Consider the following 23,472-nt stretch of genomic DNA (forward strand, 5'->3'; position numbering starts at 1 on the left):
AAAAAAAGAAAAGAAAGAAAAAGGAAAAGGAAAATTAAAAAAAAAAAAAAGGAAAAGAAAAAAGAAAAAGGAAAATGAAAATTAAAAAAAAAAAAAAAAGGAAAAGAAAAAAGGAAAAGGAAAAAGGAAAAAGAAAAGAAAAAAGGGTCATTTTTTTAGTTAGCTAATAAATGGTATCAGGCTTTCTGCTGACGTAAGCAAGCCTGGAGAAGCTAGGGGCAGGTGATCCCCATCCCTCTCTAATGAAACAACTCACCCTTGAGCATCACTCAGTTTTCTCCTAGCTTTTGCCTGCATTTAACCTTCCTCACCTCACTGACAAAATCACTGGCTTCTTCTGAGAACTGAGGGCATACCATGCTGCTGCCTAGCTGCTTTTGTGTGCTTCCTCACCAGCTGGTCCATGGTCCTGGTGAGGTGCTCAATGGTTGTGTCTGCCACTGATAGCACAGGGGTAGGGGAGCACTTGGTGGTGGCTTTCCTGAGAGGACTGGTGGGATGGCTTCTTTTTAGGTAGCAACTCTCCTTCCAGTCTGGTGGCAGCTGAGGAGGGTTGCTTTGGGGTGTTGGGGTTTTCTTTTTGTGTGTGTGATGTACTTGAAGGCGAGTTCTGTTTCCTCTCTTAAGAAAAGACTCTCCGAAGTGTTGGTTTTGTAAAGAGCGAGCAAGAGCTTTTGCGAAGGTTTTGCTTTGATACTTCCTGAAAGAGAAATCACCACTTTGCAACAACCAATTAAGGCAATGTTCAAGTTCCCAGCTGCCATCTGTACAACAAGGCAAGTCTCAAGTGATGCTGATTACCTGTAATTTCTGCTTAGCTCACTCAGCATCCAAGTTACAAGCAGCTCAGTACCTGGCTTCCCAAAGAAAGATGTGTTTTTTTCCCTTCCCAGTAAGGACTACCTGTGGCAACAGTCTCACGAAATAGTGCTGGTGGTTTGTTATTTATAGATGCTGTTGCTTCTTCTGAGAATATGGGGAAAACATCGTGATGCTGAATGAATTCCTGCCTGTAGCAGGGCTGCTCAGCTGCTGGACTCTCATCTGGATCTACACCCAAGACAGCTTCAGGAGGAAGCCAGCAAAATAGATGCAGTGTGGGCAGGGAGCCTCTTCCAGAGAAGGCAGCTAGTTCCCAGTGACAGCAGAAAGATGAGCCCACAAACGATTAAATAACCTCTTTTCATCTTTCATTACATTTATTTAATTCTCCTCAGGCAGGTGCCACCAGAGGTGCAGGGGTAGGCTGGCGGGCAGCCCTGTGAGGCCTGGTTTTGCGTGGGGCCACTTGGTGCCCTGGTGGGCCGGAGCCCTGTAGAAGCGGGGTGCTGCTCGAAGGGCACTGCAACAACAAGCCTGTGACGTGTGCCTGGGTATGGGCACGTGTAGCTGGGCTCCTGTGAGCTGATGTGATGTGGGGATATTTCCCTATCGGCCTTACTGGCCACCCCTTTTCTCCTGGCAGGCTGGCAGCGAGGCTCAGTAGCGATGGGAATGACTGTAACCTCTTCTCATTTCAGCCTCAAATGCCCCGTACAAACATTGAAAAAGCATGCTGTAATAACCTGGCATTAAATACAAAGTTATGGTATTTTGTATTTGTTACGGTATGCAACCATATGTTCTATGCAGAATGATTCTTTTAGTTCATAGGTAGTCACTGAGCTTGCTTTAATATTGAGAAAATTAATTTACGCAGGCTACTTTAGGGTAGATTCTCGGCAGATGTATTTGACTGATAATACACAAGGTGTGCTTAGCATGTGAATCCTATGAATTACAAATAGAAAAAAAAATACTAGTCTTTTTGCTGCTTTTGATCACAGGACTTCCTTGTTTTTTTTGACTGAGCTTACTGTAGGCTTCTGTCAAAAGGGGAAACACTCTCATCCAATTACTATTAGTGATCACTATGGTGTCTATCAAGGTAGTAATATTGCAGAGGGAACTACTGTGGAACACCAAATACTGAATTCATATTGATGCTCATAGTACCTCTTGGACTGGTTTTTGCTCCCTCGTATGTTTGAGAAAGTTGTGTGTGTGTGTGCAGAATATGGAATTCACATCCTACTGATAACCCTGCTTTGGGTCATACTGAAAGCTGAGGGGGTGTCTATTTTTTTTTTTTTTTTTAATTTAAATCCTGTTCTGGTGTTTTTACAAAACATGTTTCTCTACAGTGTTTCCCTCTGCTCCTATGGGAAATGCCATGCCTTTCTTTTATTTACAGGAATAAACTGGTTTGTATATCATCAGGAATTAAAAATCTTACAATTTGTGTATTACTTGCAGTTTGTGTGTTGCTTCCAAGAGTTTCATGAAATTTCAGGAAGAAGAGTAAACCAGTGGTCTGTAGGCTAAATGTGGTAATCAGGAATATCTCCACTTGGAAATTATTTAAAAACAAAACAAAAAAAACCACACACACAAAAACCTCAACAACAACAAAAAAAAAAGCTGAAGGCTACAGGAATACACATTAAGAGTGCATATATTTCAAAACTACAGACTTCTTGGATCAAAGTAGAAGGAAAAATGAGTTGTGTAATGCAGTACTGACAATGAAGTAGAATCAAGGACTGCAGAAGTCAACTGCCAAATGAATCTCTTGTCTGACTATATGACTAAAGAAATGTTGTGCTAGTGTTCTTTTGCAACATAAAAAGTTTTTTTTACAAGTCCTAAAACATACCTTTCTTGAGTTTGAAGTGTTGATTTTGTTTTTTTTTTTTGGGGGGGGGGGGGGAGAAGAGTATGTTATTTTTCTTCTTCATAATTTCAGAGCAATAAATCAGAAATAAATTTGCAAGCAATAACTATCTGTAACCTCTGGTGGACTAATACAGATTTTAAGCAGAATGGGAGGTGCGTAGCAAGCCTGGTCTGAAGATGGCTGTGCCAGTACTGGCTGATATCCAGCTGTGGCAAAGCTCTCCCCACAGCTCAGGCTGAGCTGCTTAATGTGACTGCTCCCCAACTTGGGCATTCACAATGAGCTCAGCCTGTTTAAGCTGGAGATTTTTTTTCTCATCTGTTTTGCTTTGACCAATATGACTAGGGAGAGTTTCTGCAAGTAGCTGAGTTGATGCAAATGTTTTCCTCTAAATGTCTTGTTTATACCCAGCATGACCAAACACTGCTCATAGTGCATTGACGACTCAGAGTCTCAGAGTGTTTGCATTCCAATAGCTGTCCTTTGCATTCCACATTTTTCTTCTCCCCTCCCTGCCTTATATATATATATATATATAAATAAAATGTAGTCAGAAACAAATGGATACAGAAAAGGTGTTCTTAGTAGTAGTCATTAAACCAGTCTATTTCCATTACTTTTTAAATGAGGTCATATGAAAAGATGGATTTCATCCCACCTGACATTCACAAATGTGCCTAAATGAGCTGTTTTAGTTGTTTCCAGGGGAAACAGCAGGTTGTATGAATGATGCACTCATCCATGCCTGGGTTCTGCTTGACAGACAAGGGGTTCTGCTTTACTTGAGAAGAAAGCTGAGCAGGTCACTAGCACTTCATTTTTTTTATGAAAATAACAAAAATACATTGTTTATGAGATCAGATCTTAAGGTCTGAGGTGTTTATATAATCATTTATAGCCTTGAAATTTATCTTCAGTTAATATGACAACAAGGTTAATAAAATAACCCTTGTTTTGATTCTCTGAACAATTCATGTCCCCCCTTTGTGGCTGTTTTGTTCAAAAATAAAGAGGGGGGAAGAGGGTATATTTGAAGTACAAAGGCAGAAGATAAAAGCATCAGTCTGTTTCTGTTCCTCCTACGTAATATTGCCATAGTAACAAGATGGATGTGGCTGTTCATCACTGGAAGCAGAGGTAAAGCAGACACTATTCTTATTCAAAGGAATATTAGTAAAATACAGATTCTTAACATGTCAATAATGAATTAGGAAAAAACTATCTGCCCTACATAGCACACTCTGTAAGCTAATAATAAAGTGCCACTTTGAAAGAAGAGAGAGCAATTAAGGCATTTAGCAAACATTTATAGTGCTGTAAATCAGAGCATTTTATCTTCCACACAAAGCCATGCAGAGCTGCAAAGTGCAGCCGCAGATAATATATTCTGACATTAAATTTACATGAGACCAGCCGCTCGCTCTCTTCTGTCTAATATATTTCTGTCGTGGCAGTTGGTTGTGGTTATTGCCAAATATTTGTACTGCAGCACTGAATACTTGTGCTCTAATCAAGAATAAAGTGGGTAAACTATTTTCTATGTTTAGGACTCATCATGTCTCTTAGATCCTGGTGCTATTTTTTAACCATTAAACAACCTCCAGAGCAGGTGAATTTATATTCCAAGTATGCGCAGCAGGTAAAAATACATATATTTGAAATTTCAGTGAAAAATGTTCAATTGCACTCGATTAAAATTGGAGAAGAACAAAAAAGTGCACCTATATCAGTGTACCTGATGCAGCATCTCCACACTTTGTAGCAATGATTTGATTGGCTTTTTGTCCGATAACAGCCCTTTCTTGTGAGAAAAAATTATCTGTATTTGATCAAATGATGTGTTACTTTGCACACTCTCTCAAAGTGTTTGTTGATTTGGAAGTTTCTTTTTTCCTGAAGGCTTCTTTTGCCTGAAGTGTGTTTAAAATGAGGACCTGAGGAGTGAGGCAGAACTTCGTTAGCAGCCACAGCCGCCTCCTGGGGCGTGGAGGTGGGACATGGCAGCAGGAACAGCCATCCCTAAACTGCACTACTCTCTGCCAGCCTCGGCTTTGGATTAAAACACAAGAACTAGAGCTGGAAATAACAGATCTGGGGCAAGGGAAACTGTCCTCAAACACATGGGAAAATGATAGATTTGGGTCTGAGTCAGACTGAAGGGACAGAAAGGTTCAGCCAGGAGGAGCAGAGCTGGAGGCTTTGCTGCCCTTGGAGCTGACAGAGCTCAATAGACTGTGTTGAGAGAGCTGGCAAACCTCTGCAAGACCTAGAAGTAAATGGTTGTCCTGGCTCCTCTGGGGTTGACTCGGGCAGCAAGTGACAACCTGGCACTACAGACAGTCACTTCCTTCAGTTGGGTCTGTGCAGGCACCCAAACTGTCCTGATCCTGCTGTTGGCTGGTGTGGGGGGAAAACATGATGCTCACAGAGCGTCATAGAATCATAGAATATCCTGAGTTGGAAGGGACCCTTAAGGATCATCAAGTCCAACTCTTGACACCGCATTTCTTTAAGAAGCTGGGTGGAAGGCAGCATTCGCTTTTTCCTTTTTGAAAATAGTGCTCTAGGAAGCTGCATACACATACATGTTGATATTGAGAGGACAAGCACACAAAAGTTAGGTCTTCAGTAATTCATCCACCCAGCTTACTTGTGGACTTGTATAGACTTTTTCTAAGTGATCTCAGCTTCGTTTATTGTTTAGGATCTGCTCTTCCTTATGCAGCCTGGTTACCTTCATAGGAGTTTGTTAGCCTTTGCTGTGATGTTTTTTACAACATTTTCCTGCGCCAATGTATGGAAAATTCCCAAACCGCATCTAATTACATTACCTGTTTGGTGATGTTGACTTGTTCTGCTTGATGTTGACCATGTTGCCTGGTAAAAGGCCGGCAAACCTGAGCTTCTGCTTCCTGAGCATACTAATAGGGTCCTTCTTTCTCGCATTTCATCTGCTGAGGAATCTGTGTGTGTGAAGGGAACAAATAAAGCTCATGCGACTCAGTCTCTTTTCACAGTTTGAACAGTTGCCTAAGGGGTATTTTTATTGCTTGTCTGTGAGCAGTAAATGCTTTTTCTGTGAGACTGTGGCCTGGCTTGTGGAGCTCCAGTTTCAAAAGTGTCTCTTCTATTTTCAGGGGTAACTTTGTGTACGCGGGAGTCTGCGTGTTTGTGTGGAGCTGTGAGACTAGGATTTGGAAGAGGAAATCTTGTTTGTGAAATGCTCTTTCTTGTCATATTACTGTAATTAAAAGAGAAACCACTTAGTTTAAGAAGCAAGTAAAAAGCAAGATTCCTCTCTACCTGGCTGATGCTAAAGTTACAGCCTCGTGTGCCATCTTCACCTTGTCTAATAGAGAAGAGAGTTAAAATATTCTCATGGAATTTAGTCAACAGCGTGGTTGTTACATTGCTCTCCTGGAAGGTAAAAGGATGTGTGCTTGAACTCTTTCATGCAGAGGGAGTGAATTAACTGCTACTAGCCTGTTATACAAAGTTTGCCAACTTTGGACAGTTTTCACTGTCAGAGATAACAGAGCAGTGCTTCTTTTTTCTGGCCCTTTTTGGTTAAATCAAGATTTATAGTGAAACATCTGAGTGCAGATTTGAGAAACCTTCTTAGGTACTTTGTTACTTAGGATCTATTTTCCCCTCTGCAGTCAGGGCATGGGAAATGTCTGTGTACCTGTGAGAGGGCACATCTCCAGGACTTCATCCTCAGGCTCATTGAAGCATGATGGATGTGGGTTTTGGTGTCTGACTTGGACTTGTGAATTCCAGACCGAGAGCTGAATGCCTGAAATACTAGATGGAGCAGTGCCAGGTGTTGCCTCAATTTAAGTGTATGTCTATTTAAACTTGTGTGGATTCAAGCCCTTGATTTATGTGTGTTTGATTTAGGTGATTTTGCACGTCTAAGATCTGTATTTAATTTTTTTTTTTTTTTTTTGGGGGGGGGGGGGGGATCGAGGAGGGAGGAGAATGATAAAGTACTGAGGTTAGGACTACAATGTGTACTTTCTGTGGGGCTTTGTTTAAATTCTTTAGAAAAGGTAGCCAGAACATCACCTACCACAGAAGGGAATGAAGCAGTGTTGACACAAGGCAATGTTGTTTTGCGTGGATTCAACACAGTACCTTTTGTACAGCAGGTAAATAATTCAGCACTAGACTAATCAGAATTTGGCCATTTGCATGCCATCCAGCAGATTCCTACTTGGATTTAAGAGTGCATTTACAGAGACTTCTTAGCAATTGTGTTTACTCAGGGCAAAGTTTAGATTGTGTAAAAGAAGGACAGGTATCTCAGAATATCTTCTGAATACTTTTTCTGTTTTTCCTGGTGTCCATGCCAGGATACTACACAACATAACTCACCTTGATGTGATGGCAGTCTTCTATCGCTTATGTTACTTCCTTTTCCTACAACAAACACCTATTGAGTTGTTGCTCACCTGTTTTGAGACTGAATTCCCCTCAGCTGGTATTGCAGGAGGTATGGAAACTTATAGTAAAAGACATGTTGCATGCAGAATCTTAAGTGTTGTAGGTGAAGATTTGTGCTGGACAAGCTTCAAAGGAATCTTAGATTGTCTTGGTCCGGAAAAGTTTCTCGTGATGGTTTAGTTGTTTTTGTTTAGCTTTCTGCACTTTTGCAGCACTAAGTATATACATAAACTTCTGAACTGTGTTGGTAGGGAAGAGGTGAATAGGCACAGACTTGCAATGCTCCCTCTTCATCAGAAGTAATCTATGTCTGTTATTTTAACAGTGTCACTGAGATGTGAACTCAGCTCCAGAAAGTGTATAGCATTGTCTTGGAATGGTACTGTCGGGAACCTCTGTGTGGGAAGAGGCAAATGGGGTGTCAGGGAACTGCTGCAAGGTGAAAATAGAAAAATAGGGCTGACATGAAGAAGAGTAGGCAGGAGCACCACTGCATGTTGTAGGTTTTTCTGTATGACTTGGACTTGTGAATTCCAGACTGTGAGCTGAATGCCTTAAATGATGGGAAAGATGGAATAGTGCCAGGTGTTGCCTCAATTTAAGGGTATGCCTTTTTTGACTTCTGTAGATTCAGGCCCCTGATTTATATGTGTTGTGATTCAGGTGATTTTACACACCTAAGATCTTTGTTTAATCTTTTGGGGGGAGGGGTGGGGGTGGTAATAAAATACTGAAGTAAGGGCTATGGCAAAAAGAACAAAAGGTCCATGGCACTGTTCCATTTCTCTCATAAATCTGTCTGTCTGGTTTTCAGTAGGATCATCTTGCCTCTGAAGAATACGACTACCTGTACCATCCATCAGTCTCTTCATTTTTGAGGCAGGAGATCCCTGTGTCATTCAACATTAATCCAGTGTGGGAGAATGTTCGTCTGAATCAATAGTGCAATTGGTGCTTATTCAACTCACTGCTTTTGGTAGGACTGTAAAGCTTTGCTTCACCTCACTGCCCAGAGCACTTTAAATGTTGGATTTAGAAGTTAGAACAGGAATGGGTTAATTATCAATACTGATTTTAAGTTTCTTCCCGTAGCTCTCTCCTCTAACAAAATGCTCTCGAAGCCATAAAGTAGGGTTGGTGTGTTTCTTCACTCCAGGCACTGTTACTGCCTAATCCTTGGGGGTGAGGGCTGGGAGGTTCTGTGCCAAGGCTGCATTCTGGGCTTCTCAGCTCAGTGGGTGCCTGCAGACCTTTCTGCAGGGTGGGAACAGCCAGGATTATGCATGTTTGCTCGTGTCCTTGGTAGCAAAGGATCGCTTACAATGCGGGCAGGATTCTCCCCACTGTGAGCAATGTGCCTATTGAGCACTACTTTGGTGTTTAGCCAAAGAGACGGATTTTGCAAATAAGCAGGAGAAGGAAGTAGTGGTGTTTTTAATTTATTTTATTTTCCTAAATAAAAAAAAATTTCTTTCTGTATGCCTGTCATTTTTATTTTGCTGTCTTTTGTTGCATCTGCTTCCTTTTGTTGCTTATTAGATATGCATCAGATATGCAATGACTTTCAAAATCAGTCACTGGCATTCTTGAGATTTCATAGCAACAAATTGCACCATTGGGCGAAGGAAGAAGCAAAGTTGCACAGAAATGTTTTCGGTAATGACAGGTACCCCTGTGAGATGGTAACTATTTTCTTTGCAGACTTCCATCTCCTGCAAATGGGAAAAGTGTGTTCAGACGTAGTCTCAAATAGCATTTGCTAGGAGCAAGTGAATGTACGTGTTCTTAACTGCTTTGTGTTGCCTCTTAACCGGTCTGGGAGCTTGTACCACCAGAAGCATTGCCACAAAAGCTATGGCTTTTTATGCCACAAAAGCTATGGCTTTTTATGGTTTGGGAAAACAGGATTGCTTTCTGAAGGGTCTGCTTCTTGGAATGACACTTAAAAAATCAATGAGCCCTGGGGATTATCTGGCTAAGGCAGAGATGAATGCTGAGCTATTGGTAGTTTAAAATAAACCAAGAAAAAATAATGTCACTGATAGAATTCATTAAATTGCATTAGATTTTCCTTTATGTGGTACTTGAGTACTTTAGTTCCTCAAGCCAGAGCTGAGATCATAAGTCAGTGCCGGACAAAGAGCTGACTTGTGTTCGTGGCATTAAACAACTCATTCCAATCTAGACATCAAAAACCAGAGCTTGTCAGGGTCTTATCCTGAACCTGTGCATTGTGCTTGCCTGGGATGCCTTCTATTTTCTAAAACTTAGAGAAAGTCTGACAGACACTTTGTTCAGTCAGGTAGTGCTGCTCTTCAGAGAAGTCTGGTCTAAGTGAGACATTGGTGAAACATTTTTAAAAACTCATGCTTCTAATTTTGCATGTAGTCTAAGAAATGTAATTTTGACATTCCAGTAAAATTCTAGATTTTTCAAAATGGACAATGTGCACTTAACAAACTAACATAGTTTACTTCTTGTATTAAAACCTTGAGCAAAGCTTTGCCTATAGGTGAGCAACCAGTGCTGTTTTACTGCCACAGGATATCCCTCCAGCTCCAGCTGTTTCCCATGTCCTGCAGGTCCTGTGTTATATCTGCCTACCTGTATGGATGTCCCTGATATACTATAGCATCACACCTGGTGCAACAGTTCCTGTACTTCAGCAGGATTTATAGGTTGTACAGGAGGAAATCTTTGTAGTTTACTGGTGCAGCCTGCAGGGTTTGGGCTGTAAAACTCTGTTGTGTACAGCTGCATAGAGTGTCTGCTGAGTGTTAATTGGTTCTTAAATATGTACAATTTCAACAGCAATTTACTGGAGATGTCTGAGAACCAGAAGCAGGCTGTTGGTTTTTGAAGTCTGCTTAGCATGCAAAAGCCCAGCCAAGTTCTAGCATCATTCTGATTATCTATTGAAATTGTAGCTAGGGTTACAAACCCAAGCAGGCATGTTGGGGTCAGTTACCAAAAGCCTTAGAAACAGCATTGATGCTACTTGTTATACTTTGAAATAGTTTATTAGTCTGTGCTATTGCTTAATAGTAGCAAAATGAAAAGTATGAATGAAAATCTACACTCAAACAGAAGTATGAATTGCATGTATTTATCAAAGTTCAGAACTGTATATCAGCAAAGATAAACCAGAAGAGCAGTGTGTATCCATTGCCACAACTGTACAGCTTCCCTTTTCTGACACTGATATCTCTTTGTGCAGAACAACCACAGGCAGGAGGGGGCTATCAAAGACGACAAAGAGAAGAAGAAAAACAGCAGATCAGCATTTAGCGATGAGGACAAAGAAGGTGTAATTAAACAAGACCTGATGGATCAGGTAATACCATTAAAATAGGTTTTCAGGTAACTGATTCTGCTGGATTTAAAGATTTAATTAGCAGTGAAATGTCTCAGTTGCCCAAAGGCTGGAACTCCCTTGTGTAGTACCCTGGTGCAAAGGGAGTTCCTCTGTTGATGGAGTACCCAAGTAATTCCTTGGTTTAGGTGATGAGAGAACTGATTCTGATATCACTGGTTGTGCTTCATTTTACCTGTGGTAAAATTTATTGTGGTTATTTTACCCATTTCTTTAATTCATTTGTTTATCCTTTATCTCTGCGTGGGAAAGAGGAAAAAATGGACCATTTAGCCTAGTGCTGAAGACAGTCCCCAGAAAAAAAAAAAAAAAAAAAAAAAACAAAAAACAGCACCTCTCCTGTTGTGCATTCTTATTAAAACTAAGGGAAATGAGATGAGACCTTTACGTGTACTATCTTGCTATTACAGTGCTGTGGCATTCATTATTTTCAACAGACAGATGACAGTGGGCAGAGGAAGGCTTATAGGGAGTTATTTTACCATTTTTAGTGTATTCACCTGTGCATCAAACAATAGCTGACCTTTGTTAACCTAAAAGTTAGAGGCACTGTATTCATCAGTATTTATTTGCGTAATGACATATGCAAATACATGGAATGTCAGAAGAACTTTAAAACCCTTTTGTAGTCAGCGTTGTGGGATGCTCTCTTAATACCTTCTTACAGTTAATACTTAACTCCAGCATTTCCTCTAACAGAGCACAGAGGGAAATCAGGGGCAGACTTCCCTATCTCTCAACTCAAGCATTGCTGATAACTAGAAGAGATTTACCTGTAGTCCAAGAACAATTGTTAAGTTTGCATAACAGTTCTATGCAGTAGCATGACAGCTACAATTTTTAGTGCCAGAGACAGTAATAGTATACAGTTAAAAGCCACCTTTCATTCTATTGAAAGTTTGAATCTGCTTTTCTTCCAGAAAGCGAAGTCCTGTGAGTTCTTTTCCTTCTTGTACTGTATCTCTGAGTACACATTGTTATTTAGCATATTAGGTAGCTATAATCACTTCTCTGTACACCTTTGTTGGAGATGTGTGACATAAAGGAACATATAGATTAAGGCAGTTAGTAATTGAAACTCATGGAGACTCGAGCAGAATGTAGAAACAAAGAGTAAGCTTTGCTCAAAAAATATATGTGTATGTAGTGAAACAGGGCTTCAAGGCATGCAGGTTTCTGAAGCTCAAAGGAGGGAAGATCTGTTGCTGTGGGTGTATCCTTTCTGGGTAGGTGAGTGGGCACCAGGTGTTACTGCATCAAAGCCAGATCAATGTTGCCATCTGCTGGGGAATCTCTGTAGTTGCCAGAAGTGTTTAATAAATAAATAAATAAATTCTGATATTTATAGTTATAGATATTCGGTAGTTATAGATACATATATATTTTTAGATAAATAGATATTTGTAGTTACATAAAACTGTGGATTTTGAAAATATGCAAATAATAGTGTGTGCAGATTAGCAGTATGTCATCATCTGAAAAAGAAAACCCACCTTAATTCTTCCTAATTGAGAATAGAGAAAATAAACTTCCAGAAACTGAGGAAGGGGAAAAGTTCTTGGGCTAAATCTGATGGAGTCTTCCTTTTTTTTTTTTTTTTTTTTTTTTTTTCCCTCAGGAGGCATGACCCTCCAGCAGTTATTACTGATTTGAGACTTCTATACGTTTCTTTTTAAATGATTCTGTATGAGGTATTTTTGCTCCTATTTACTTATTATGGGCATTCTGGGTACAGCTCATCTCAATTTCCAATTTAGCCAACAAGTAGTTTTAACAAATGCAAGTGTCAGTATGTATCTGCTCCTGAGAATTCCACAACACTACAAGGAAATAAAAGGTATGCATCGTCTTAGTTATATTAACTGTTTTTTTTTTTTTTTTTTTTCAATATAATGCAGATAAGTTTCTTAGATATATATGAAAGATCAGTCTGTCTATTCCCTTTTAAAGACAATGAAACAAATATGTGGAATGACTATTCAAAGGGCTTTTATAATTTAAAATAGTTTCAGCTTGCAAAATAAGTCAGACTCCTTCAGTTCTCTATTTTATCTTTCATTTGTCCAAGCTATATATATATATTTCATGCTTTATTGACACACAAGTAGTTAACAAAAGACCTGCCAAGAATAAATTACTTGATGAGAGAGGCATTTTTTTCCCAGCACCACCTTAAAATGTGTAAGGGTCTCTGTGGGTGGAGAAATGTTAAGTATGCATGCTACCAAGACTTGCTGAGTAAAGAAGTTCAGAAACAGAGTTCAGATTCAAATATCTGATTTAAGGCTCAAACAAAATCATGAACAGGAAAAAAGGAAAAAAGTGTGAAGCTGGGGGATTCAAGGATGTTGGGGAAGGTAACATAACAAGAAGGTTGCACTCTATATTTATTACTTTTAATAAGACTGGTGTGTTCAGTGGAGGATCTACACGGTTTCTATTACTGAAGATTAATACAATTTTCAAGCTAGGGAACACTGTTGGAAAGTCTGGTTGTTACAAGAAATAACATAGTCAAAAAGAGTGAGAAATCTGATTAAGAGATGCAGTTTGATGGCCGATGTCAAAAAATGCCTTTTTAGAGCCATTAGTTCAGCAGAGTTGATGTCAGACTTACTTCAACAGAACAGAGCTTCCTTCAGTGCTTCCTTCAACAGAACAGAGCAGTGACACTTGCGAAAGTTTTCCTCTGAATCAGACCACTACACATTGTCATATTAACAACAAAGAAAGCAGCTTTTTGTTTTTGTTTTAACCCTGTCTTCTAATGTCTGAATGTTAAGCCTTAAAAATTTATCTGTCTCTCTCGAGATTTCCGTCTGTTCTTATGATATGACTTTGTGCTACAAGAAGAGAAAGGACAAATTTCTTCCCCCTACCTCTACCTCATCAGGTGGATGAAATACTTTGGGTTAGGGAAGGAATTTGCTTTCAAAAAGACTTTACAAATATTTTGTCCTGAAACCTTTTTCCTAGTCTAAATATTTTAGAGGTGCACTCTTTTCAATCAGACACAGAGTTCAGACTGCCTACAGAGCTTTATACTTGTCCTTCTTTTGGTACAGGAAAGGATTTCACTTCAGTTCAGCTGAAATGGACAAATAAACTCTGAGGGCCTGGATTATTAAGGTTAGGCTTCAGCATTGATGCAAACATGTTTCAGCAGTTTATGCATAATAGTAAATACTAAGCAGATTTAAAAGCAAAAAATTACCATGTATAACACTCAGTAGAATAAAAGCTAAATTAATCAGGCAAAAGGGAAGGAAGGCAGTTTGCAACGGTAACTACAACTGTAAGTAACTTTTTTTGTAATGATAGATGCAGAGTATGTGAGATGGAAAAAAAACTAATTATCATGCAGTCACTGAAAATGTAGCCTACTAAGAGCAAGAAGTTTGGTTTTCTTCCCTTTTTTATTCCTCTAATATGATATACGAAGAAATTTTGAAATAAATCTTTTTAAATAAAACAAGACCTGTTAGTAACAGACAGAATTAAACTGCCATGCCTAGAAACCTCAGACAACCCACCGAACTCCAAACAGTTTTTATAGCTCGCAATTCACCAAATGCCAATTGTGGAAATCTCCTTCCTGTCTGTCACTCAAGTCGCTAACACTGGCATCCTTTTATGGACTCTTCCTCCTCGGTAACTACTACTTTTTTTTTTCCTCAGAAGAGGAGAAAGTCCTCTGAAATGTTTGCTGTTAAACTCGTTTCATTTTCTGTAAGAACTCAGGAACAATCCAGTGTGGAAGTTTTCTCTCCTTGTGGTATTATTTTGTTTAGATATGAATTTCCACATGCCGTCCTGGATTGTTATTGCCAAGCCTGTGGTTCTGCATTTACAAAATCTTGTTAAGCTGGCTCTCTGACTGGAATATAGTCAGAGCAGTGATCTGAACAATATTTTGTTCGCTTAGTGCTAGCTTGCAGGCAGAAACATCTCCCACCTTTCCTCTCTCATCTGCTGTGGCTGCTTCTGTCAGCTCGTGGGTTTTGCAGTGAATTGCCCTGTTTACCCTTAGCAAATCTTTCTCTGCACTATCTTCATTTCTTCACGCTAGTTATTCCACTTGCAGGGTCTGTGAAGACATGAACGTGTTGGCCTCTGGAATAGATGCCACAAATCAGTCTAGCACTTCTTTCTAATTTTAATGGAGATGAGCTACTAGTTGTAATTTCTTGAATCTCTCAGTTAGGATGTAGAGAGACCATAAATCTTAAAGCAACAAACATTCCGAAATCCTACGCTTTGAAGTGAATAGGAGCTCCTGGGTCATCAGCACTTTGGGGAAACAGGCCGCTTAACTAGGTGTCCAAAGCCATTACAACCCTCTTTTTAAAAAAAGCTTTGGTCACTGTTTAAGGAAACCTGCAACAACAACAACAACAAAAAGTTCGAACATTCGAACAGTGCAAGCAGCAACTTTGCTCAACAGCCTGAGACAAAGCCTCTGGATATCAGAGCATAAAAACTCATCACTCCTGTGCAAGCCAACTGTTTTGTTTTATTTCTGGTCTTAAAATTTGAGGTTTGTTACGTTTATTATTGTTACATTTAGTTTGGTGGGTGGAATGCTGATTTTTTTTTTTTCCTTTTCCCAAACTTTAATATGAAAAAGGAAAATTAGAAAACCTAAACCAAATGCCAGATTTTTTGTTTCTTTGTTTGTTTTTAAGGGACTTCCATCAGGACTTTTCATTCCATGCTTTACAACTTCCCCTTCCAAAACTTATTCCCATTTGGGCATGGGAAATTATATTCTAAGCAACTGCTATCAAATTCTGCTAAACTGAAAATTTGGTTCATCTGCATAGTCTATGTAGAGGAACAGTGAATGCATCAATCATGTTGTGCACTTTTACTTGAATGGGAGACTTGTTTCTGGAAGACTAGCACAGTTTTCCTGGTATGTAAACTGTCTAAGCACTATGAGGAATTTGATGGTTCCTGATAAATCCATGCAAATCAATTAAACAAGGATAGAGGAAGAAACATGAAGACAGTACCATCTGTTAGTGCATAATATTGTCACACAAGCATTTCCATTCTACCTCAATGTAAGCCCCTCAGCCTTTGTTGGGCAGTCCTTGAAGGCTGACTTTTCCTGTGGCAACGTTCAGCAATGGGGTTTATTGGGTTAACAGCACGCACAGCATGCAACGTGCATTTTGATGGCATAGCTGTGCTTCGGCCACACCAATTTGTAATCTCACTGTGGGGAGGTGCTCACATTTTGTGTTAGGTAATTACTCTGTCTGAATAATTTTGCACTGAATTTTGTGGGGTTCAGAGGCACCAGAGCACTGCAAAGAAGTCATAAGAGCTGAACTATTCTGGTAGAGAGCTTGGGGGCATTCCCTATACTGAGAAGTATAGTTTCACTATTGCTTGCAAATCTACAGCATTATTCATGTGCCAGGTCCTTGGTAGGCTGCAGCAGAAAGATCAGCAATCAGAGTTCCCTCTTTGCAACCACATGATCTGGACCAAAGGCATCACTAGGTCGTGATGTCTTTTGCATTTTGTGGTGGTGGGTCCCTCAGGGTCCTCCTAGGACCCTGCTAGGCTGATTGTTCTCCTCTCCAGAGACCTCAGGGCTATACTTGTGTACCAGAAAATGACCCTGAGCTTGCTTCTATGGCAAAGGCTCTGCCAGCTTTAGTCTCAGTAAAGCACAGTCTTTGCACAGTTGTGGCCTGGCAGGCAACGCAGATGTGCTTGTGAAAAGGCACATCTCAAAAGCACTGTTTTACCAATACAAAGCTTCCATGCTTTCTGATCCTAGTTTTATACCTTACCCATCACAGTGTTGTATAAGGTGACACTCCATTTCCATATTCTTACCACAGACCACCAGTGTGCAATACATATCTTCCTTTTCATCAGTCACTTACTTTACAGGACTTTGTCATATTTGTTATGTAACTCTTTCCCTTATTAGCATTGTTTTATGCAGGTGGCTCATCTGCTGCTCACAGCTTCCATGGGCTCTTCTTTGATTAATGCTTTAGCAAAGCCTTCCTGTCTCTCCAGCCATGCTCCAGCAAAGCCCACCTGTTGTGCACTGGCTGGCACTACCAGTCTAGTCAAACCCCATAACAAAAAATTAGGAGGCTTGTTTCCAAAAATTAAGACAGAGGGTAAGCAGGTTTTTCAATGTTACAGATCCCTTGGGAACATCTCATACTTATTTATTTATTTATTTATTTATTTTAGTGTGGTATTCTTACAGTTAGTTCTTTGCAGCATTGTATACAACACATAATGTGGTGGAAAGTGTGTGAGCCTGAGTGTTTCTTTCATCCTATGTTTTGTTGAGTAGAAGTGTTTTAAATGTGATTACATGGTTCCCACAGGTTTGGGAATAATGTTCTTCCTTTTTTTTTCCCCCTGTACTTTGCTTCTTTTAATGTAATTGCAAATGGTAGAACATGGTTTCAGATGTCTTCTGTGAAGAAGTTTAGACATTCCTAATTCCATAATATAATGGCAAGTAAAAGAAGAGAATGCACAATTCAATAAATAACATTCATATCAAGTATAGGTTCTTCCAAACATTCGTAATTTTCTCATGGGCATCAACTGAACTTTATTTTTAAGCTTACAGGTGTCAGATCTCTCTCTCTCTCTCTCTCTCTCTCTTTTTTTTTTTAGTATGCATTTGTTGTGAAATTTTAGGTGAATCATTGTGGCATTGAATATAATTAATCAAACTGAGGACTCCAAAGAAAAAAAATAAGTAAACCAAAACAGGTGTGTGATGTGTACTCTTTAAATGAAAGGAAAGGTCAATGGAGCATTTGGTAGTTCTACTGGAGGTATTTGTCTGTTCATCTGTTACAGAACTAAGCAATCATTCTGGCCTCAGCTCAGGAAGGGAAAGCATCCCTGCTCAGGGCAATCTTTGGTACTTACACACCTCAAGTTAAGCAAGCATTTCAAAAGCTGCTCAAAAAGGGCTCTTCATGTGGCACATTCCTAATTCAGATTCTGCTTATTGCTTTTCCTGTGGTTACTGGTCTTGCCACATTTGTAATGATGCCAGCAATCTATATTTTTCTGGCAGAAGGGGAAACTGGAAAACTACAGGAAGGGTAGTCAGTATATGGCAACATAGGTGAACTGCATCAATTCTTATAGGCATATCTTACCGTGGTGAATAAAGAGTGATGGGACACTGTAAGATGAATGTGTAGATTGAATGGTTGCAATTTGCTTTCCTGTTTAGTTATTAGTTTAAAACTTCTTCAAAAATTAAAATTACATAAAAATCAGAGGAAGAAGAAACTTTCCAAACAGAAGGTCCTTTATTTTATAAATAACGAAGAGTGCTGCTTCTTCTGTTCTCCAGGTTTTAAAATATTGAAACTATATATAATACCTTTTTATACCCTGATGATCTTATATTCTAAAATACGAATTGTCTTCACAGAGAAAAATGGCATTTGTGATTTTCACTTAGCCATAGATTTTCTCTGTGGTGAGAGAAAAATACACTTTTATGATGGGAGTGAAAGCAAGATTATTACTGTAAACATATATAGTCCCATACCAAAAAGAAAATTAAGCTGTCATAACGTTGTGAATTTTCATTGTTTGCTTACTTTTAGTTGTTTTTGTTGTTGCTGCTGTTGGTTTTGCTTATTTATTTATTTATCTTTGTTCTAGACAGGACACTGCTGCTTCCAGACCCTCTAAAGCTCTTGTGGGTTGCTAAGATTCAGCTTCACTTGTGAAAAATGTGTTTCCATGGCAGGACAACTAAAAAACATGAGCATTTCTGAGGTGCTGTGAGGTGATTTTGCCAAGGTCAGTTTCCTTACTTCACCAAGTCCACTTGAGCATAAATCAGCCTTGTCTTTATGGTTTGTTTTCTATTGCCATGGAGTGGGCTGTGTATGTGGTTAATGCTGAGAGAGGTGGTATGCAGCATAAACAAGCCTCTTTGGATGAAGGGCTTCCAAAAGAAGGGGAACACCTGCCCAAGTGCTGCAGGCACATGTGCACTTCACATCTCACTGCCTCCAGTAGAGAACGCAGCCTGCAGTGCATTTGGACGTATGTTACATTGGTATGTATGTACTTCTGCATGCAGTCTCTGTGGTTCACTGAGCTCTGCTTTATGGCTCTCCTGTTTTCTTAGGTGTTCCTCCCTTGAGCCTGCACCCTGGCTATTTTGATCATACACCCAAGAAACGGAAGAGGATGTGCAGGAGATATCAGTGGTTATTTGACTTGCTGCTAATCTTTGAATGCAACTGTACCCAGTCACACAGTCAGAGCAGCACAGCCCTCCAGACACTGTGACAGTCCCCTGGAGCTGTCCTCCCCCATCTGCAAGAGAATCTGTGGCCTGAAACATGGGACCTTCTTGCGTGCCTTCTCAAAGCTGGAGTTCAGGTGGGAGGAGGGTGAGAGACTTCTCATCAGTGGCCAGAAGGGCAGGTGAGATTCAAAAATGAACAACTTTGTAAAAAAAGGAACCCTTGTACGGTGATGGCTGTGGCATGTATGGGAGGAACAGCATCTTTGGAGAAGTGCTGGGAGCATCATTTCAGTATATGTGTGGTTACTTTTACACGGATCATTTGAAGTCAATGACATAGGCACAAGTGCATTTTGAACACAGTCGAGAGATCAATCTCCTTGAGAAGAAGGTTAAGAAAACAAACGAAACTTGCCTTGTAGAAACGGTGGGACAGGGTGGGGGAATCCCATATTAGCCAACATTCAAATTACTGCATTGCTTTGTAATTTCAGAACTCTACTTGTCTATTGGCTTTTGCATTAAAAATAGGAAAGCCACCAGACTTCCTTCCAGCTGACAAAGAAAAGTAACCGGTAATTGGCAATTGCCTGTTTTTATTGGCTGCTGAAATCAAATGGGCCAAATATTGTCACTGCAGTCTTGAGCTGACAAAATAAGTTTAAAGCTGAGAACCTTCCCAGGCTAGGAGAAGGTATCTGTATGCTGTTTTAATAGTGGCTTTTGTACATGTTGACCAGTCTGGAAATACATCTATAGATTGGAAAAAGAAAAGGAAAAAAAAAAAAAAGTTGTCTTATTGATTTTTCTAATTAAAATGAAGATCTGTGCTATATTTTTTTTATATTATGTTAAAACAGCAGTTAATACAAGAGATAAGTTTCTGTGTTAACAATCTAAGAACAAGATAATTGTTTCCTAGAATTTTTATTTTAAATTTAAATGGAAACCACTTGGGTTTTTAAATTATTCTGATTTGTATGTGACTTTTAAGCAAAACCTTTTTAAGTCTTTCTTTCTTCTAATAATGAAAGCAAATTTGTTCGAATCTATCTTTGCTGTATTAGAACTATGAAAAAAAAAAAAAAAAAGCAAGTTGAAATTGTGAAAAGTTGCTTTGCAAGGAAAAAATGTACAGAAGATTTGTTTGAATGTGTGGTTTAATTAAGATACCACTCAATAAAATTTCTGGATTTTTTTTAAGGATAACTATAAACTAGGATATATGTACATAGATGAGATGAGCCTTATCTAGCTTTTTATTTCTCTTTCAATGCCTTTAACGTTTTGCAGATGTAGTTTAAAAAAAAAAAAAAAAAAGAACACTAAAAGATGTAACTTTGAAATACCTTTGATGTTTAAAACTAACTAGGATCTCTTTCAAACATTTCTATGAAATGTAGCAAACATTTCAATGTAGCAGACATTCTGCCAATTCTTGTGCTTCATGATTTTGATACTAGAATCATTTTCGTGACTTAGTAAGCAGGTTTACAACTCAGTGGCCTTATTTTGTGTATAATATTCCCAGTAAAGAGTAAAAACTGCACGTAGTTACTCTAAAAGTCTTGGCTTTTAACTTGATCTTTTGAAGGTTTCCTTAACTGAGAAAGATCCTAACAAAAGTAATAGTCTGACTCTGCAAAGCGTTTTCATCTGAACTTGTAATTAAAAATATGTAATCTGATTCTCTCCCTGCACAAGAAGGAAATAAATCTTCTGCTTAAGAGGGCCAATATATCTGGTGCCACATATCAGGTTGTCTCTACAGGTCCCTGTTAAAGTGGAGTTGTAGGCTTATTAGCATCCTATTAATATGTGCATAAAATGTAGTCTGTGTCTGAGCCCAAATACACAAGCTGGTAAATCAAAGAGAAATCCTTCACACCTTTTGCTGGCTTCATCCTGAACTTTTATTTATCTTAAAACAACTTCCTTAAGGGAATTTCCTCTTCTAAAGGAAACACTTTTCTCCATATTTAACAAGAATACTGCATTGAATTATTTTTGGAGCAACACAGTCACTGAAGAGAGAATTACTTTATTCATGACATTTGAATCTTAATTTTGGCTTGTATAAAATATCAATTTCTTAAAGACATCAACCATCTGGGACTTTTTTTTTTTTTTTTTTTTCTGGTTAAAAGAAATGTTGTGTACCGAGTACTTTCACTTATTTAATCAAATGGTTAGAAAGAAAGGGCTGCAAAGGCTGAACTGTGTTACGAGTTTTGTTTTATTTATATGAACAATAGTAGTCACTTGTTTCTGAGTATGTAGTGCTTTATTTAGGTTGGATTGATATAAGTCACTAACAAACTGAAAGAAGAGGTTTATACAAGTTTAAATTCAGTGCAGAATTTAAAAGTTTCCTAAACCAGCACAACCTGGTGCTCAGACAGATTTTTGGAGTTGTAAAGTCATGTAGACTGAAGTCTTACAGTAGTTAAGCACTGCCTGTTTGTAAGGTAGATGGAGAAACACCCTGCTAATTTTGTCAGAACAAAAAATGCTCTCAAAGCAAAATACTTATTCTTTTATATTCACATAGGTTTTTGGAAATGTATTTTTTTTTTTCCTGTCATATACACCTTTCTCTTTCATAATATTTTTTCCTAGGTCAGTATGTGTGTGTATATATACATATATTTATTTTATTTTTTTTTCCCTGGATGCCCAACTGCACTTGTAGTCAGACTACGACTTAACCATTATTATTTAACTTGTGGTGTTATGGGAATCCAGTGTCAAGTGGCTGTGGAAAGTGTATTGCACATCTCTTCTTGATCCAAGCTAGTAGAGAAGTTGTGCCTGAAAGCCTGGCCTGGATTCCAGAATCACTTTGACTTATCAGAAGTTGGGGTACCCTGTGAACAGAGTAAAGATGCAGCGTGTGAGGTGTAACTGATGCCAGAAGGGGACTCATGTTCAGCCTGGTGTTTGTATAAAGCTAGCTGAGAGCTGCAGGTGGGGAGGGAATAGGACAGACCCCCTGTATGTACTGTTTTGTGCCATGCCTAGTGAAAACCCAAGCCTGTCTCATGTACTGGTAGGGATTGTTTGTATTTTTATTTTTATTTTTTTTTTTAAGAAAGAAAAAAAAGGAAAGAAAATGAAATTCTATTAAGGCTTGAGGGTTGAGGAAGAACTTCATTTGGCAAAGCTGATGTGTGTGTTTTTCAAATCAGACCAGACACTTGGATTCTTTAAATAAATTTAATATTCTTAATACTCTTTTAATTTAAATTTAACAGTTCAAAAACAGTTTCCAAGAGCTTTATGTTGTTCAAACCTCCTAGAGTCTATTTTTTTGCATGTTGTTCTTTAGGATTTTTTTTTTATTTTTTTTTTAGAAACATTTTCCCCTTTATTTTAATGACTTGTAGCTGCCAGTGAAAGTGTCCCCTGAATTGCCTGCAGCCTGATGCCTGCTGTTAACTGCACCACAGAAGCAGCATAAGCAGCCTCCAGGAAGCTCTTCCCACACTGGTGTGCCAATGGGTCTAGAAGCCTGTGTGGAAAAGCCCCTGGATCCAATTACTAAATTGTCATTCAGATTTGTAAAAGTATGCTAATGCTGCTTTTTACAGGACTTACTCGCACATTATTGCTCAGGGTTTCCACATGGCTGTTTCCCACTGTATGTTAATGTCAAACAAATACATCGGTGACTGGAAAACACAGGCTTCCTCTGCCTGGGCCAGCACACGCAAAATGATTGAACTTTTATAATATTGTGGATGGGGTCACTGGGGCCTCAAAGCCTAAAAAGAAACTCCAGCCTAAGTTTTCTGCTCTTCCAATATGTTAAGCTTGGTTAAAGTATTTTCTACAGGATATTGAATGTATGGATATAATGCCAAACATATGGAAATTAAATAATTTCCATTAATATGGAAATGAAAAGATTTTTTTTTCTCTGCCCAAAATCTATGTATGTAGCAGATTGCATTTGTAGAAACAAGTAAATCAATGCTGCTTGCTTGCTGTGAAGGCCTGTATGTGTTGAATTGGAGTCCTATTTGGTGGCAGGCACAGCTCCTCATGCAAGCCCAGAGTGGGGCATGGAAGGGATACAACAGGGAAACAGCAGTGGTGATGAAAATAAGGTATTGAAATAAGTCACTGTGGTTACTGACAAACTTAAAATCATCTTTAGATTTGATGGGCACAAGTTAGTTACAGCAGCATTTAATGTGATTTCTGCAACATGCTTTGAAGTGAACCTCCAGTTGTCCCCTCTTCGCACTCTGTGGCTCACTTCCCAGAGAGGACAGGCAGAGAGATGTGTTCAGCTCATGCATGCCAGCTGCTAGTACATATTTCAGTCCATACATCCAAACCAGAAGTAGCCCAAAGTAAAAATCTGGAGGTGGATGTTGGATCCTCAGCACTGGCTTTCAGTTTGCAGGCTCAGCTTCTGCTGTGTTGTGCCACTTGCTGATGTGGCATGGCCAGAGATGTGCACTCAGATTCTGATAATTTTCATTGCTTTTAAAGTGTTTGTAACGTGTCTTAGGTGGTGTGAAGTTCTTAATCCATTGAGTCATTTGCACTGATGAAGTTTGTAAAACTGTTAGGACTTAAAATCTTTGACTCAGGTATGTAATGCACTAATAGGTGAGCAAAAGATTGCTTATTTTTAGACTTGGCAGATATTTT

At 39.0% G+C, this 23,472-nt stretch overlaps 1 long non-coding RNA gene across 4 annotated transcripts; it reads left to right on the forward strand.

The window, feature by feature from the left end:
- Positions 1 to 213: 213 nt before the first annotated feature.
- LOC137854003 (uncharacterized) lies at positions 214 to 19,727 on the forward strand. 4 transcript variants are annotated; one of them, XR_011094866.1, is made up of 4 exons: positions 214 to 412; positions 628 to 780; positions 18,217 to 18,353; positions 18,688 to 19,727. It is a non-coding gene; the product is annotated as an uncharacterized lncRNA (long non-coding RNA). The 4 variants fall into 4 exon arrangements; XR_011094864.1 differs by lacking the exons at positions 214 to 412; positions 628 to 780 and adding exons at positions 8,700 to 8,818; positions 10,380 to 10,522 and having other exon boundaries at positions 18,213 to 18,353; XR_011094865.1 differs by lacking the exon at positions 214 to 412 and having other exon boundaries at positions 419 to 780.
- The last annotated feature ends 3,745 nt before the right edge of the window (positions 19,728 to 23,472 follow it).

The sequence above is a fragment of the Anas acuta genome, chromosome 3, assembly GCF_963932015.1.
Source record: "Anas acuta chromosome 3, bAnaAcu1.1, whole genome shotgun sequence".
Lineage (NCBI taxonomy): Eukaryota > Metazoa > Chordata > Aves > Anseriformes > Anatidae > Anas > Anas acuta.